The sequence below is a fragment of the Colletes gigas genome, unplaced genomic scaffold (genome assembly GCF_013123115.1).
Source record: "Colletes gigas isolate AHSC1104 unplaced genomic scaffold, ASM1312311v1 Colletes_gigas_Sc00021, whole genome shotgun sequence".
Taxonomy (NCBI): domain Eukaryota; kingdom Metazoa; phylum Arthropoda; class Insecta; order Hymenoptera; family Colletidae; genus Colletes; species Colletes gigas.
In genome coordinates this window covers 3,895,611-3,910,630 of record NW_025106650.1, presented here as the reverse complement: position 1 = coordinate 3,910,630, position 15,020 = coordinate 3,895,611, and the positions used below count along the sequence as shown (strand labels likewise).

Below are 15,020 nucleotides of genomic sequence, written 5' to 3'. Positions count from 1 at the left end.
CACCAAGCAAACAGCTTACACTTGTCTATACATTTATGGGAAATTTGAATTCTCAAACATTACAAAATACACTTAATATGCAAAAATGTAAGAAATATTTAGGGGTTGAGGCAACCCTCTACAAAGCTCCCATTTCATTAATTCTATCACATGAGCCTACTTATATGAGAACAGAACTATCTCACGAATGGAAATAAATAAATATTCACCCCTTTTGAGACTACTTCCAAATAGAAACTTTAAAACAAAAATCGATTCTCGTTTTCCGTAGCCGCGAAAGAAATCGCATAATTTCACGCCGAGTCCCGGGGGAGAAAGGAACCCTGATCGAAAGTCGAAGGCCCCAGACACGCGTTTGAGGGGTTCAATATGCGGCCAACAAACGCGACTCGCTGAGCAGCCAGTCTATTTCCCTTGGAAGGAGTACTTTGGGCGAGGACGCCTCTCATTGTCGGTGGCCGGCCATCAGAAATTTCCCATCAAACCCGCATTTACACCTTCAATCTGAAAGCCCGGATCCTTTAATACCTCGGCCACCCGTCGAGGGAAGAAAAACCGTCGGCCCGATTTCGCCGATGAAGCTCCCGACCACGATTCTCTACGCTTTGTTCCCGATTGAATGGTAGGCTCGATATCAATTGAAACGTTCCCAGGAAGCGGCTCCCGTCGGTTCGACCAACAGAAAATTTTTAATGAAAGTCACGAGGAGGGGGGAGGGGGCATAAAAGTAATGGCCGGATTCGGCCGTGGAAAAGGGAAGAGGACGCGACGAGGCGGCTGGGCGGTTGGGAAAAGAGGGAAAGCGAGTTGGGTAATCTCTGACATCTTGTTACAGCTCGGCATAAGAAAGAAGTAAGGTGGGGGGTTGGTGGCTGCCGTTGAGACCTCTTCGCGGCCGCGTTCAATTAAAGCGTCACCTCGCGAAGGAAACTTTTATATGAATGGTTTTCATTACGTCGCAGACTTATTAAAGCCGTCTTCGCACGAGCATTAATATCCCTCGTCCAGACGAGTTTTGTTATCATGGCTCTGGCCCCATTCAACCGACCGTGCCAACCACCGGGAGGGCACGTAATAGGCGGTTTTATCATTCGCGGCGGCGAAACGCTAAACGCTTTACGCGAATCCGCGAATTAACGAACAATTTTGCCCGGCGACAATCTTTGTTCTCCGGGGCCAGGATAACTTTTTAAGTATTGGATTTTCAAGTTTAACAGTTTTATCGCGATTCTAGGGGTGACTTTAATTTGAAATCATATTTTGTTTAAACAGACGTGGAAGCGAAAGTATTAAATGGTTGCGTTTGGTTGGAAATTCTATAAATGGATGGAGGTCCTAGGAACGACGGAATGTCCATATCTATATTTTAATAATATTCCTACTTAATTCCAAGCGCACGCGGTGAATATCAGCATGCCATGTGGAATATGCGGCACTCAGCAGGGAAAGAGGATTTTCCTCGTTACAGGATTTAGCTTTATAATAGGAAATTATAAGGGGAAGATTACTATCCTGGAAGTGAAATCATTATATCGCTAAGAATGTGAATATTAAAAGAGTCGGAGCGTTAAAGGGAAGCTCAGACGCAAACTGATTTCTACAAACTAGCAATTAGGAATAATTGTTACGAATGTTAAAAAAAGAATCTGAAGCTTCAGAGGTCCTAAAATCAATCCTGTCGATGTTATTAGATTCATCAAAGTTTTATCAAATAAAGAGAATTTTGTTGCTTGTAAAGAGCTGACGAAATTATTACGCGACCTGGTCAAGACATTATCGTTAATATGTTGTTTATGTATCATCTTCATAAACGAAGATTTTATACTTAAAACGCCAGAATATTAGTCTACTTAAGACATCACCAGTTTTAAGAGCACACTTTTAATGGGAGATAAGAGCACTTTTATGAAAGAGTCATTAATCAAGTAAGTGGTAACAAAAATGGAATGAAATACCGGTTGTACATAAATATAAATCTCGGTTTTTTATCTCGCGAAAACGTAACAATAATTACTGAAAAACCTGACAAGTAAAATTCTTTGTTACGATTTTTTATCTATTTGATATTATTTATTACTGAAACCGTCGATCTACGTCCATTGTACAGAGCACATGCGAAATATTTATTGCGTGTTCTACAATATATTTGCCACTTCGATTTTGACGATCTTTCGTACTTTGATATACAGAATTTAAATTCCTTTAAAAAATTTCATTAAATCCTTTGAATATTATATTAAATATTTAAACGTTTTAAATTAATGATGAATAGGAAATTCATGCACGAGCGATCTTTTGCGAGAATGTCGAGGATAATTAAAATTTGTATAACTTACCAAATATTCCCTTTGCAAGCCCACGCAAATATTGGCAGGAGTTCTTTATTCTGAAACAAAAATTAGTTTTAAATACTGCTCGTGGATCCAATTGCAATCAGGAGACGCTTAATGACGATTTTCAATCGTGTTAATTATGTATAAAATTTACACTGTACAAGTAAACGAATTTTTCTACGAAACGCGCAAGATTTTATTGAAAAAGATCGACTGTCGGATGATGGAGCGAGCCTACAAATAATTTATGATCGCGCTCTGTCTGAACAAATAGTAACACAAATATGAAAAGGTATCCGTGAAATATGAATTTTACGGCGTTGTACGAGAAACATGAATATATTGGTAAAAAATATTACCGCGGTAAATTATGGCACAGAGACGCATAACTTGGACAGGTGACGGATAGGTGATGCGGAGGAGAGGCTACTTGGATTGGAAAATAAAATATTCCTATCCGCGCTCGTTGCACGATAAAAGCATAAAATGTCACGTCCTATTTCATTCTTAAGATTTAAGTGCTCATAAACTACGGATAGGATATCCGCCGGTGCAACCCGCATACGGAACACGTAGTAATATCGCGAAATGTAACATTTGCAAGCGTGTACGTGTAATCTCGTGCAACGATCAAACACGACACCGCCCAGACACATTTTGTAATTTTGTTTTTCCTCGAAATTCAAAACGAAAATATCGTGACGCCAAAACAACGTCCATTATTTACGCCTTCCTCATTTTTTTCCAGATATCGTTGCATCTATTTATCATTTCAGTTCCATCGAAGTAAATATGTCCAAAATTTATTCCAACTATTTAGACGGACTTCTCGAATCGTCGATGGCAAATTCTGTTCACCCCCGAGGCGGCTATCCTAGATAGCTTCGACGTTGTTAAAAGTTCACATTCCCGCGTGTTGTAAACGAATTTCGCGCCTCTGGAATTGCCGTTTCAAATTACATTCGACTTATCCATAAATACCGATACCGTTATGGTTAACATCGCCTCTGCACCAGCAGCCATTTTCATGATGTTTGGTTCTCCACTTAGCGTCCACTTGCCCTGTATTACAGACTCCTCTTTCGCTCACGGTTGCACGAGCGTATCGTTTGCCAAGAAATTCCTACGCTTGCGTTTCGCGACTCTGTTCCCAGGACCTCGTCTTTTCCTATTTCCACCTTTGTTTCTTGAGATTTTCTGCCACTGTGTCGCGGTAATTGGACTAAGCTCTAGCCCGGAGGAGCTTGTTGTCGTTGATACCGGCGCGAAAATCGTGGAAAGAAGATTTGTGAAACCGTGCAATTTTATCCCTGCCAGAGTTTCTATTTCCGATCCCTTCTTCCTTTAAATGCTAGATGAACGAGACTTAAACGCGAAAGATGTTCCAAGCAGAGGTTCTTAATATCGTGGTCAAATTCTTTTAATAAACAAAAGTTACCCAAAGGATAATGATTTTCCTTGACTGAGAGCCACTGCTTTTTTATCAAGAATACAGGTTTCTGTTAGGATTTAATTATAGTTGTTTGGGGCTTCCAAACATTGTTATTGTCGAACAGCTTAGGACGCGTTCTTTATTCCTTTCAAATATTAATAGTACGAGGGTTCAAGACCATCCAAATTACTTAATACCACAGAATTTACCGGACTTATTTAAATTTAAGGAATTTGCAACTTTACCATGTCACTGCCTCACTCGACAATAGGAAATTGATGTATACATTTGCATTCTTGTGGGGTGAGTGCGTGTGCGTGTGTGCGTGTGGGCGACCAGGTCATGCTGCGACAGACCGGCGCCGATATGTTTGGGAATCCGTTAACGGTTCAGCGTTGCACACGTCGTGGTTTGCACACGGCGTGGTTTGCACACGGCGTGCAATCGCCCTTTTCGGTTAGGGCAATCGTCGATTGTGAAATCGCACCGCTCTTAAGACGAGCACCGTGCCGTGCGTAGATCAGATCGTCGCGAGTTCACGTCTGAGAGTCTTGGCGAGTTGCGTGCGAGAAGTCGCGTTGTTAATAGATACACATATATATATATATATATATATATACCAGCGTGCACATTTTATTTAACCTCCCCGTTTCCGAGAATCCTACATTCTTGACATATGGGATGCGCCAACCCCGATTTGCCAATCAAGACACCTAATAGAATTTTTGTATTTAAACAACAACTGAACAGGACGAACTCAGAATTCAAGATTTAAAGGATTTAATTCAGCTTTTCAAAAACTTGTACGAATTGAACCGTTTATATATCCGCACTGAACATTTTCTATTAACTCTTTGTATGTTTATATATTCGAATTGTTAAGCCCTTGATGTACGATTTAATTCCAAATAATTTTTCAAACGTATACTATTTTGTTTCAATTTGTTCGTACAAGTACTCATATCTTGTGAATATTAAAATGTGTTGATTTTTGTACATAAGACTTAATGATTCATGATTGTAAAACCTGACATCGGTAAGGGGTTAATAAATTATCGTGTTGGCAAATAAGTGTTGTTCTCTTTTCTATTTACTAAATAATCGGCTTCATGAACTTTCTGAGAACCAACGAGAGTCGTTTATAGATCGACCGTTAGCAGATCTATGGGAAACTATCCTGGAATGGATAGTTAATGCTCGAAGTCGTTGAGAAGAAACGCGAGGCTAATTGGAATTGAGTTCCCCTGCCCTGTCGCGGATAAACTGTAAACGTAAAAGCAAAAGAGCACGCAAGAAATTATTAATCTCGAAGTCAGCGGGAAAGTCACGCCCGCATCGTAAACGCAAACCGTATCGTAATCCAGGATACCTTCACGGGACGCATCCGTCGCGATTCCACGTCGCTGGTCCGCCATTTTCAACCTCTCTCGCCGAGCCATCTCCAGCGTGAAATTATAAACGTCTGGTGTGTACATGCATTTTATACGAGGTCGCGCGAGAAGCTGATGTTACTACTTCGTCGGGGCTTAGTTAAGGGACGAGGGGGGAAACGCGCGAGGCCGCAATTTTTCATTACTCGCGGGAAGGGGGGGGAAAAACGAGAAGAGACTCGACAAACGGCTCGTTCCGCGAAATCAAGAAGGCTCACGGCTGGCGGAAGTGCTTCCGCGTGTCGCGGGACCATAATCCCGATGCGTCTGCTCTCTCTCTTTCCCCCCATTTTGTTATTATTGCTGCCAGCGGGCCATGGAGTTTCGGGATTTCGGAGGTTTCGTCGTCCGTGCCGTTTAATATCCGTACCCGGGCGAATTCAAAGGCCTTATTTCGGCACGACTGGCCTTTGCCATTCGTCGATGAAGGCCTCGAAGCTCTTTTTCCCCCGGCGCGTCGGTTATTTACGAGCTCAGAAATTAAACCTTTCGCCCCGGAAAACGCGTACGTTTTGGACTTCCAAACATTGTTATTGTCGAACAGCTTAAGAGGCGTCCTTTATTCCTTTTAAATATTAATAGTACGAGGGTTTAAAACCCTACAAATTATTTAATAACACAGAATTTACGAGACTTATTTAAATTTAAGGAGTTCGCAACGATTTACCAATCAAGACACCTTCTATGATAGAATTTTTGTATTTAAACAACGACCGAACAGGACCAGCTCAGAATTCAAGATTTAAAGAATTAGATTCAGATTTTCAAGAACTTGTACGAATAGCAACGTTTATAAATCCGCACTGAACATTTTCTGTTAGCTCGTTTTATGTTTACATATTCGAATTCTTAATAAATTATTGTGTTGGCAAGTAAGCGTTGTTTTCTTTTTTATTTGCTAAATAATCGACTTCACGAACTTTGTAGGAGCCGACAGCGTATATGCTCGCAAAGCAAAGATACTTTGGAATTTACTGAACTAATATTCTATATTGGCAAAAACGGATTGAAATTGATTTAGAAAACAAAGTGCAGATGGTAGAAGAAAGTGACCATGATTCGACGAAAACATAACGTTTTCTAATACTTTCTTCGCCGCGAGTGTAACTCGAAAATTGAGCCTCAATCCAGTTTTCAGCCCGATTGATGAACTTTATCTGCCGTATTTGTATTTTCATGCGCGGCGATTATTCAACAGCACGTAACAAATTCGAGTGTTTCAACGTCGGGCGTGGTCCGCGAAAAACACTGGTTTCTCTTCCCCGCTACTTCGAAATTTCGAAACAGATTCCACAGCTCGACGAAGTAAAGTAAAACGATTCGCGCAAAGATTTATAAAACCCAGTTGCCATTCTGCCGCGACGACGCGTTCCCATCACATTTTTACAACTCAATTCCCATTTTTCCATCGGAAACTCGAAATTTCGTCAAAGCACCGAGATTGGAAAGAGAGAAAAAAAAAGTAATTAGACGATCGTGTAATTGCAATAAAAAACTTTCACTCGGAGTCTAACGCTTTTCCGTCCTCCGTCTCGTTTCCCCACCACTCTCGATCGACCGCGAAAAGTTCCTTATTCAACGGTGCGTCGCGAAAAGCAATTTCGCACGGATACGCAACCCGGCCGGTGATAACTGCAGGCGCGACCGTGAACAAAATGCAACAAGCGCGGCTCCGTGCTCGCATTACACGCCGAAAAAAGAGAGAAAAAATCGCCGGGGAAAAAAATACCTCGTCAAAAATGCGTCGGATTCCGCGCCATAGCCGCCGCGGTTGTTCGTCGATTTTTTTTTTCTCCTATCCCCTCCCAAACCTCGATTTCGAGCTCGCGTTTCTCGCTCTGCCCTCCGGATTCGATGCGCCGCCGATCCTCTTTCGCCCTCTCCCCCTCCAACCCCCGATCGTTCGTGAACGTTTGAAAGCGGATTTGCGGGGCTGCATTCGATCGTGATCCTAGCAATTTGTCGCAGCGGCGTATTCATCGCTGTAAATCAAACCGATTAAGAGAACCCCGTGGATACTCGAACTCTACAGGCTCGACCCGCAAAACCGGTTCCACCGGTAACGGTGCAAAGCCCAGATTTTTTCCAGCTTTCGTGCGTCGAGCGTCCGTCGAACGACAACCGACAGGAGCAATCGTCAAAGATTTCGGGACACGGATGAAAGGCCAAAGAAAAACAAGTACCCACCGAAAGGGGCCGGAGATTATCGACGAACATTTGAATTCTCTACCCTTCAAAGACCACCGTCCACGATCAAGGACCCGATCAACCGTGGAAAATCCCTTTTCCTCCTCCTTCCGTGTGATTTCGCTAATACTATTTGCAAGTTCATCGATGCTTGGACGGGTAAAATCGTTCCACTGACTTTAAAACTTACGAAATTGGAATTATTCTTCTGGACGAAGACGTTATTTTGTGTTTCTTCGACTCCAATTATATTATTTCGTTCGATTTGTCCATTTTCCACGTCTCTGAAGTCTACTGGCAGGAATTAATAAAAATTCACAGTAACGAAACGTCCAAACTCAAATAAAATTATATAATTTCTCCGGACGAGGATGTTATTTTGTGTTTCTTCGACTCCAATTATATTATTTCGTTCGATTTGTCCATTTTCCACGTCTCTGAAATCTACTGGCAGGAATTAATAAAAATTCAAAGTAACGAAACGTCCAAACTCAAATAACATTATATAATTTCTTCGGACGAGGACGTTATTTTGTGTTTCTTCGACTCCAATTATATTATTTCGTTCGATTTGTCCATTTTCCACGTCTCTGAAATCTACTGGCAGGAATTAATAAAAATTCACAGTAACGAAACGTCCAAACTCAAATAAAATTATATAATTTCCCCGGACGAGGACGTTATTTTGTGTTTCTTCGACTCCAATTATATTATTTCGTTCGATTTGTTCATTTTCCACGTCTCTGAAATCTACTGGCAGGAATTAATAAAAATGCACAGTAACGAAACGTCCAAACTCAAATAAAATTATATAATTTCCCCGGACGAGGACGTTATTTTGTGTTTCTTCGACTCCAATTATATTATTTCGTTCGATTTGTCCATTTTCCACGTCTCTGAAATCTACTGGCAGGAATTAATAAAAATTCACAGTAACGAAACGTCCAAACTCAAATAAAATTATATAATTTCCCCGGACGAGGACGTTATTTTGTGTTTCTTCGACTCCAATTATATTATTTCGTTCGATTTGTCCATTTTCCACGTCTCTGAAATCTACTGGCAGGAATTAATAAAAATTCACAGTAACGAAACGTCCAAACTCAAATAAAATTATATAATTTCCCCGGACGAGGACGTTATTTTGTGTTTCTTCGACTCCAATTATATTATTTCGTTCGATTTGTCCATTTTCCACGTCTCTGAAATCTACTGGCAGGAATTAATAAAAATTCACAGTAACGAAACGTCCAAACTCAAATATAATTCTACACACTATAAAATTTATGCATGCAGGATGGGTCAAACGGATGAGTGTCATTTCTAGGAGAAAGTGTCCAATTTCTAAACAAGTGTCGGAGTTGGTAACTTTCTCCTAGAAATGGTAAGAATCCATTGCATAAGAAAGATTTATTTATTTTAAAGATCGTTTCGAGCACACAGAAGATTATATAAGGAAGGAAAGACAATTTTTTCTCTCGATGAATATTCAGAAACTTATACTTGCAATTTCTTCCAATTTCAGTGAACGATAAATATCTGTTATTGCTGTACACGCAATTTAAACGCTCGATCTGGATGAATTACCATATATACAACAAAGCTCGACCAAAAAATTCAGTTCCACGGATCCGAGTTTGAATTTACAAGCGGGATTAACCTAATGGGTTAAACGTGTAAACGCAGATTCGAGCGCGAAAGGAAGATCGACGATAAACCGAACGTGTCGTGTTCTAGTAGACTCGCGCGTATATCGTGCCGTGCCGTGGGGGATAAAAGATCGTTTTCAGGTTTGGCAAGACGCATTGGCGCGCGAATAAAGTTTCCATACGATTTTCGGTGAAATCGTTCGGAAAACCGTGTTGCTCGATGATACTGAATAGAGCGGAAAATGGAAATCGAAATGGTGAAATGTTTTCGTACGTTGCACATTGCCCTATGCACGCCACCGATAAAAAGTGTCGGTACACCATTTACATAAAGTGACGCAAACATGTAAATTCGAGTCGCGAAATAAAATTTTTCCGTACGGGACTTCCTCACAAAAATCGATTTTTGAACGCCTTGGAGCAAGCAATTCGTTTTATAGTAGCACCACTACGAGCTACGATATTTTTTTAATCGTGTAATTACTAATTTTCTTTAGCCTTTCTGGAGTTTAAATCGACACAAAAATGGACATTTTTAAATAAACGTGCTTGCAATTTTGTTACACTTCTATTGCTTCGAAATTAAAAAAAAATATCAACGTGTAACCGAAACTAGTTTTAAATCAATATTTTTTGCACCGGTATTATTTCACTTTTTTAAAAAAAGCGACGCTTTGACACTGTATAATAAACTTGCACGTATTGTGTACAAACGAGATGGGGTCGTCTATATTTCTGGAATCGATTTTCTTAAAAATAAAGTTTCGAACAAAAACATTTTGTTCGAAATTTTTTTCGTTTATTTTTACGTATACCGTCCATCCATTCTTCGTTGTATCACTCTTTGGTATGAACGATTGAACAGTTTCTTAATCTGGGAGTTTATAGAAGAGATGAGAAAAGAAATCCTGCGGATCAAACTTCGCTGCCCGTTTATCTCATTTAATTGAAGCTTTTACCAAGAAATATTATACGAGTAAAAAGATTTCTTTCGGAATATCTGCAATGAACATAGATTACATTTAATAGATAACATTTATCCTGATTTTCAGGTAGGAAATGATCTACATTTCCAGAATAACGAAATTCTAACATTTACCAATTGTCACGAAACGTGAAATAAATCCTGGAATAATTATCATCGCGTCTGTAATTATTCGTCCAAATACTATACAATAGTAATATATTTCGATAATTAAACCTATGCTATTGCACTTTTTACGCTACGAAAATAGGATTAATCGAACGATGGGTTAATTTACCAAAATTTAATTTAGAATCCTGATAAATAATGTAGAGAGTTCCCTATTAAAGTGGTTGCATCTAACGGAAATCGTGTCGACAAGGTATCAAACGAATCGACCTTTTGCGTGTTAAATTTTCAAATATCCCTCGCTAAATATGCAACGTTAATAATGAAACTGAAATAAACGTCAAGGGTTAGCAATTTACGTTCGAGTTTGATTAAGAGATCCGCTCGTTTACTCTTTCAGTGTGCATATTGCAACACTGGCTGCGAATAGTCGATAGTAATCAAACGTGTAATTTTACGCCGTAAGAAAAATAAATCCTGTCTGTGTGTCGCCAACTCGATGTATAAGTCTTTTACCGAACAACGATTCTGAAATGACTATTAGGAGACTTATTCGTCATCCGCTAACGATGTTGGTAAATTATCAATAGGTGTAAGATGTCTGTGGCGTGCGTTGCAAACGGAGTTTAACAACTTGACCCGACACAACAGTGAAATTTCTGTTTATTAATTTTATTCCAGAAACGAAAACATACTAGGTAAAAACTTTGTCAACACCTTATACTATTAACTGCTTGGAATAATGTATTATGTATAACCCTCTTTTATTAACGCGGAAAGAACACATACGTTCACGTTTATACAATATGGAAATTATTTGTAACACAGTCATTCAACCGGTTTCGTAATAACATCAAAGAAAATTATTTGAACGTTTAATTATTTTTCGAAAGATTCAGTCTCGTTGAAACTACGGACGATCGCTTCGTACTTCATGACTTTTAAAGTTCAAGTATTTCCATTCACTTTCCGACTCGCGAGACGCACGGGTCGTGACAAGTGTAATTATTATAAATGATTCTAACCGCGCGGCTTTGGCCTTCTTCGATAACCGAGGAACGGTAATTTATAAACCATGCGAAGCAAATTACAAGTTTTTCTATAAAGAGAAAACTTCGCTTTATTCGCAATTTCTCCTCGATCCTGGAGCCTCCATCATTCGCTAGAATGCACAGATTGCCACGTCATGCATATATGTATGACACTAATGTTTCAGTTACCGCGGCCTCATCTTTTAAGGCATGATATTTACATATCAATAACGACGTGCAGAAATTCGCTGCGCGTCGAAAAGCCCGGCCTCCCCAGAATCTTTCGATGGAATCGATCGAAACATACGTAACGGGGTTAAATGTTCGTTTGATTAAGTATTTTCAATTCTACGGAGGAAGTAATAAACCTGCAGCAATAAAAATTCAAATTAAAATAAATAACATGTACGAATGTAATTAAGTTTGTACGTTCGATAATTCTAAATATCGTGTGGCTCTTGAGGGAATGAAAGGGTTAGGTGTTACGTTCCAGTGTCTTTTCGAATTGCTGTGAGTCTTTTAATATATAGATAATTCTAGTTTATTTCAAGAAAGAAACGCAATCTAAGATTAAACAATTGTGGGGTTAAAATATTCAAGTGTCCGACGATTTCTGACTGTAAAGGATGGTTCGAAGGGATGAAAAGGGGCGCGACGGATCGTATCCTTTAGTTTACGAGAGCTTCGACCGCCATTGCCGTTTAACCGACCGATACAGGCACCACGAAATAACGAAACGCTGATAAGGGACGCCCCGGCGAGGAAAGTGACGTTATTATTAAATAAGGCGTGGCAAAATAGGCGACGTTGGCAGTCAACGGTTATCACGACGGACAAGGGAGAAGGATCATGCATAATTCAGCGAAAACTTCGACCCCCGTGGGATAGCAACCGAAGAGACGCGGTATCGGTGCATCGCGCCACGGAGAATAACGGCACTCTGTCCTTTGCTTCTCGTCACGAGCCGCTCTCCGTAATCTTTACCAAGCCATTAACGTCAGCCAACTTTTTACGGCGCCCCTACGACTAGCTTCTCTCTCCACGGCGTATTTTATTGCGTTCGGAGACGATTCCAATGTGATTTCTGGATCGAGTTTCATGCACCGGATGAATTACCACGGTTTAGCTGACCGAATCACCGCTTTATCTACTTCACTGCAAACTTTTAACCACGGAATATGGTTTAACGGTACGCACTGAACGTCTGCAATTAATTTTCTATCAATCTTACGATGGGAACATTATCTGCAGTAAACCCTCGTCAGCAACAGATGCCACGTTTCTTCGTTCGATCAACCACGTGGATCAATCCTGTCGAAATGACATTTTATTGCCCCTACAACTGTTATGTATACACTACGAGTTCGGTATTGTCGTTGCACAATTGCACGAAACGCATCGCAAACACACTCCGTCGGAATTTACACTGCAAACAGTGTATCACACGTGGTACAATCGATCGAAACGCGCCTCTCGAAATGCTATATTCATCGAGGCTTGCAAACACATGTGCTTCTTTTAGTCGGACGTATCCTCGTAACTTGGATGCATTAGGTTAGTGTGTGTTAAATAATTCTGTGGCGACACTTCCCGCACTCGCCAGCAGAGGATTACGCTCTCTCACAACTGCTCCACCACAAAATCATCCGAATAATTTACTTACAGGTTGTAATATTTTAATAAACAGTTCAGTAACACGTAGCGAAATTAGTAAAATTTTTAACGCGTGCAGTTCCAAAGCTGCTTACGTTTTGTCCATAATTGTACCATCGTTGGAAGTGGCAAAGCTTCCTTTTTGAAATAGTTTTTTGTTTTTGTTGATTCGACTTTCCGTTTTCGAGATATCGCAATTTATGTGAAGGGGTAATTTTTTAATTTCTAGAGACAATCACGTGACCAGGAAGTCGTAGTATTTCCAAGAATTTACTACGCACTATTTACTATTGTCACGCGCGCGAATTCATTGTTAACAATGAACGTAAATAAACGCTTCGGACCCTTATATCTCCGAAACTAATAAAGCTATCGACTTATTCGAACGCTCATTTTAAAGGGCGTTTTATCCCCTATTCGATGACCATAATACCTACTATTATTTATGATGTCTTCTATGTTTACTTTGTCATTTACTTTGAGACTTTAGAGGATGTTCAGCTTAATGGTTGATTTTTGTGACATTTACACTAATCTAACAAAAATACGTTTGAAATAAAAGTTAACATGTACTTTGACAGGAACAAAGTGCAATAATAAAAATTTTGAAAAATTGCAACTGAAAAGAGTAAACGTATTCACTGAATTCCAGTAACTCTGAATTCTAATTTAAATTAATTCGTAACGTCGTAAAAAATTACGACAGACTCTACAGTAAATAATATCCAATAGTCTATAAGCTAGAGTTCCGTAGAAAATTTCACGAATTTCGTCTGGCAAAGGTGTTGAACCGTTCCTACCAACCGTAGGAGAAAACGTCGTGTCGCGTTAACAGTTGCGGCTTTATGGCACGTGAAAACGAACCCCCGAGCGTTCCGAAAACACGAATTGGGGCGTAAGAACGAAAGATTCACTCGGAGTAGCAGCGAGTGTCGCGGAACACCGTCGCTTATCACAACGACAACAATATTCACGCGAAAGGGAAACGGAGGGCGGCCTGGAGAATTGCGCGGATGCGAATACGCTTCGGAGCATTTGCCATAAGCAGCCAAGAAGTGCAAGCTCCGTCGGTGCTTGAAACTTAATCCTCCGCGTCGTCATAAGATAACGGCACTCGGCGCCGCGTAAACTTCATTCTCCTCGGGATAAGCAGCCGGTTGCAGCGCCGTCTTGTTACCCGGGTACCTCCACATTGTTCTCGAGGTGTTTCTGATGTCCGGACGACGGCAGCCCCGTCACCGTCGCGACTATCAACCGAGACTATAAATGTCGCTTGACCGCTTTCCACGATTTTTTCCCGCTTTTACCGCGCTCACTGTCACGACATTTTCCATGTCTACTGACCTCCTCCATGTTTCTTGGAATCATTGTGTGGAAAATAGGAATATTCAAATATAAAAACCAATTAAAACAATATAATTTCTACTTTAAATTCTTTAGAGATATTTTGACATTTTCTATGTCTACCGACCTCCTCGATGTTTCTTCGAATTATTGTGTCGAAAATAGGGTAACTATTTACTATAGCGATTCCTCACCAATTTCGATGACCTTGAAATATGATGTCAAGGTCACTGTTATGAAGATTTCTTCTTTATACATGTTACCGTCGCTCGGCCTTCGTTTTTGAGATATTTGCAAAAATAATTTTATGTCTAAATTAGCCTCGGGTTGAGTTGGAGATAAAATATTAAACTTTATTCTTTATTATTATTATTATTATTATTGTCGTTATTATTAACAGAAATTGGAAAAATGTCTGCCATTATATAAAAAAATGCAGGTATTCTTATATTAAAATCATGACGACCAACGACAAATAATGTATACCGTGTCAAGCTAATGTCGGATAATATTAATAAAGAAAATTGAAATGGAAGATGAATGCATACTTGGCCGCCTTGCGGCGGTCGGTATAAGAGAATCTAACCTAAACCTAATCCATTATATTAATTATTAGGTAGAATAGTTAGGTTTAAGTAAGGTTTGGGTAAAATTCGTTTATGTCGGCCGCCTCGATGTATCTATAGAAACAATAAACAATCGGCGATTCAACGCTTACACACACGCTGCCACAGTCACGTATGTACATACGTATAGACAGAATTCATTGTATGTAGTAGCAGCGATCTTTGTGAAGAAAAATCTCGGACACTAAGGCCGAGCGGCGGTTATACCTATGTATAGAGAAAAATCTTCATAACATCGACCT

At 40.0% G+C, this 15,020-nt stretch overlaps 1 protein-coding gene across 3 annotated transcripts in view; it reads right to left on the bottom strand.

Moving 5' to 3' along the window:
- LOC122401073 (putative polypeptide N-acetylgalactosaminyltransferase 9) overlaps window positions 1–15,020 on the bottom strand; it is a 348,351-nt gene that overhangs the window by 136,804 nt on the left and 196,527 nt on the right. For all 3 annotated transcript variants that reach the window (XM_043403009.1, XM_043403011.1, XM_043403010.1), the window contains exon 4: window positions 2,337–2,386. The gene's annotated coding sequence lies outside the window, so the exon portion shown is untranslated. The remainder of the gene's footprint in view (window positions 1–2,336; window positions 2,387–15,020) is intronic.